The following is a 3,586-nucleotide window of genomic DNA, read 5'->3' as shown; positions in this document are numbered from 1 at the left end:
GGATTACTATATAAAGTAGCAAGAATGAGAACGAGAACGGTGAAAAAAAAAAGAAGAACGTAACCGAGAGAGAAAGAGAGAGAATATAATCCATCAAACTTTTGGCTTCGATTTTTTGCAATTCGTAGTTCCAATAAAAAATTTAATTTGATAAAAATATTTGTATTTTTTTCTCTACACATTAGCACTATTTTTAATTAGTAAAAGTTAACAATGACATAACTCCTCTACCCCTTGAGTTTAGTCAATAGGAGTTTTAGGAGGCATAAATGATTTTAGACATTTTTTTCTTCGATAACTCGGTCAGAAAATTTTTTCGGAGTTTTAAATATTTTGGTTCCGTACGAATGTATGGTTTTGGTTTCTCGTAGTTAATATTTAATGTCACGTGAAAACTTAGACTAGAAGATCTTAAGATAGGAATAAATTGAACGTATAATTGATGAATTGTGTATATGAAATAAAATGTGGAGTTTAGATGTTGTTAATAATTTGATGTTGAAGTTGGTTGGTTTGAAAAAAGATTTAATATTGGTATTTGTTTGATTTTGAAATAATTTGCTATTAGAAATGATTTGAAGGACTGAGAGGTGTTTGATTTGATAGTTGGGACCCTTGAAGGGTGGCAGAAATTTGAGTTTTAGAGGAGATACTGTCAAAGTTTCTATAAGAATGGGACTTTTGATTTGAGGTGTTATTTTAAAAAAAGGAAAGAGATTATTATGTGGTTTGTGTATTTGAGACTATTTGTTGATCCTTTGTCGCAAGATGTGACCGGGCACTGTAACTTCCCGGATTCCCCCATGGGCATGCATATAAATATGAATATTGAATATTATTGAGTTTGGAGTTTAACTCCATAGAATACTATATTATTGAGCTTGGAGTGTGACTCTATGGAATATTATATTTGAGCTTGGAGTTTGACTCCATGGAATATTATTGAGCTTGGGGATGCGCGCACAGAGGGACTGTGCAATGCTTAACTACCAGGACATGTCGGGTTGGCTGTATAACCGACAGATGAGACTCATCAGCCATAGAACAGGCATACATCATATGTATTTATTTGCTTTGTTTGAGTGTGCATTGTTTTAGTTTGCTTAACTGTTAAATTCTGCTTATCTGCTACTTATTCTACTTGCTGTAAATACTTCTCTATTTGTGTTTTCCTTGTCTGTAATGTTTGTCTATGCAACTAAGAGGCCCCTTGTCTGGCGATGGAATGACGAGGGTTGTTCCACCAGTGATTCGGAGGATTGGAGGAGACAGAATGTGAATTATTAGGTTAAAGTTAGATTCAGAACTAGAATACTTTAGACAACTTACCTAATTTCTGGTTTAGTTGGATTCTTAAGTTGAAATCTGAGTGTCGAAGTTCTACGAATACCTCTGCCTCTCCCGAGACCTTTTATATTAACTATGCGGGCACTTTTACCATGCTGAGAACCTTTGGTTCTCACCCCATACTATGTTGTTGTTTTCAGATGCAGGTCGAGAGGCACCTCGTTGAGCGTCTAGAGACCCTCCTTACAAGTGAAGAACTATCTTTTAGACGGTCATATTTTGTTTTATGCTACGTATATATGTTATAGAATGTCCGCATGTACATATTTGTGTTTTGTCCCTCCTAGAGGTTAACTTGGAGATACAGGTATTTATTTTGTGGTTTGAGTTTTATTTTGGGTTATATATATATATATATATACTCTGGCCGGCCTTAGCTTCGCAAGTCGAGTCTAGAGCTTGCTATATGAGTTTTGGAACTCTGATATGTATATATGTTTTCAGTTTTCTTTCGATTTTACTTGTCCGTTTTACGAATATCCATGCAAGTGTGACACGATTTTCTGTTTATCGTTTTTGTTTAGCTTATCCTTCAAGGCTCCTAGATATGATTTCATCCAACTATATTTATGTACATATCCTTTTCTTTTAGAGGTCGTAATATATTGTCACATCTGCTTTACGACTTAAGCATAAGGCTCTGTGTGGTAGGGTGTTACAAATACAATACAATGAAATTATATATAAGTAATATAACCAAATTTTATCTACATCTATAGTCACATTTCATAAATAATATAATAAAATTATATTTATGTTTATAATTAAAATATGAATAAAAATACAAAAAATTATCATGATGGTTAATTTTTTTGTTCATAATTCTTTTATTATTTTTGTTGTGAAAAGTTTAATTATTTTAATAATTAATTTTTTTTAAAAAATAATTCAATAACACAAAAAAAGTCTTATTAAGAGTAATTTATTTCTATATGATTACAAAATAATTGAATAATTATATACGGTAAAATTAATATTATTAAAAAATAAAAATAAAAATTATTTTAAAATTAAAAATAAAGTTTATTTAAAAATAAAATTAAAAATAATGCTTTTTTATTTTTTCTAAAATTTATCTACGAGTAATTCTATAAATATTTTATGATGAATAAAAATATTAAAGTCGTACTAAAATTTATTCTAATAAAATTTATTTTTATTCTACTAAACGTTAAATAAACTATTGAAAAGAATTTTGTTTTCTCTATAATAATAATAATAATAATAATAATAATAATAAAAAGAGTGTGGATCCGATTTTTTTAAACATATTTACTTCTATCTGATTAGAGTGTGGATCCGATTCGATCCAATCTGATCATCTTACAGATCAGATACAGATAAATACTATGGATTTATGAATATGATTTAATCTATGAACACCCCTAACTACTACTATAGGTTTATTGTTGCAAAAGACTGCTTTTTTATTATTATAAATCATTATTAGATCTTAATTACCATTAAAATAACTTAATTGTCAACAAAGAGATAATACTTATTGGTCTCTGATATTATGTTCGTATTTCAATCTAATTTCAAAATTTCGATTTACTCAATTTAGTCTCCCAACTTAATAGTTATGACTCACGTTGGTTCTTAGTATTATTTTTGTCACAGTCTCACAAAATTGTTAACGATATGCTGAGATGGACTAACGACTGCTACATTATACGTTCTAGTGACTATTTGATGTGATAATTGAATTTTTTTTACCTTAATTTTTTTCAACTAAACACTTAAAACCCTAATATGAGTCACAGATACCTAAGTTAAAAAATTAAACTAAGTAAATTGAAACTTTAAAAATCAGATTAAAGCTCGAATATAACTTCAAAACAGAACTTTAACTTATGTAGTGATTAATTTAAATGAGAATAAAATAAATCAAAATTCAACATAATTTTTATCAATGTTTTCAAATTCAAAATTTTCATACCAAAATTAACTACGATTTCTCTTTAAAATAAAAATTTAATGAAATAGTGACTTTAATTATCTTAACCAATGTTCTAATTAATTACTTTTATGTCTTAAAAAAACTGTATATGAAAAGAAAATAATTAATTTGTCTACTTTAATAAATAATTATTTTACTAAAATAAAAGAAACTATTTTTTTTTGAATTTTTTAAGAACTAATTAATATTATATATATTTTGTTACACTATATATAGATGTAAAAATTTTATTTATTTCTAATTCTTATATTAAAAATGAAAAAAATTTAAATTAGTGAA

The sequence above is a fragment of the Arachis duranensis genome, chromosome 3 (assembly GCF_000817695.3).
Source record: "Arachis duranensis cultivar V14167 chromosome 3, aradu.V14167.gnm2.J7QH, whole genome shotgun sequence".
NCBI lineage: Eukaryota > Viridiplantae > Streptophyta > Magnoliopsida > Fabales > Fabaceae > Arachis > Arachis duranensis.
Note: the sequence above shows the minus strand (reverse complement) of the source record.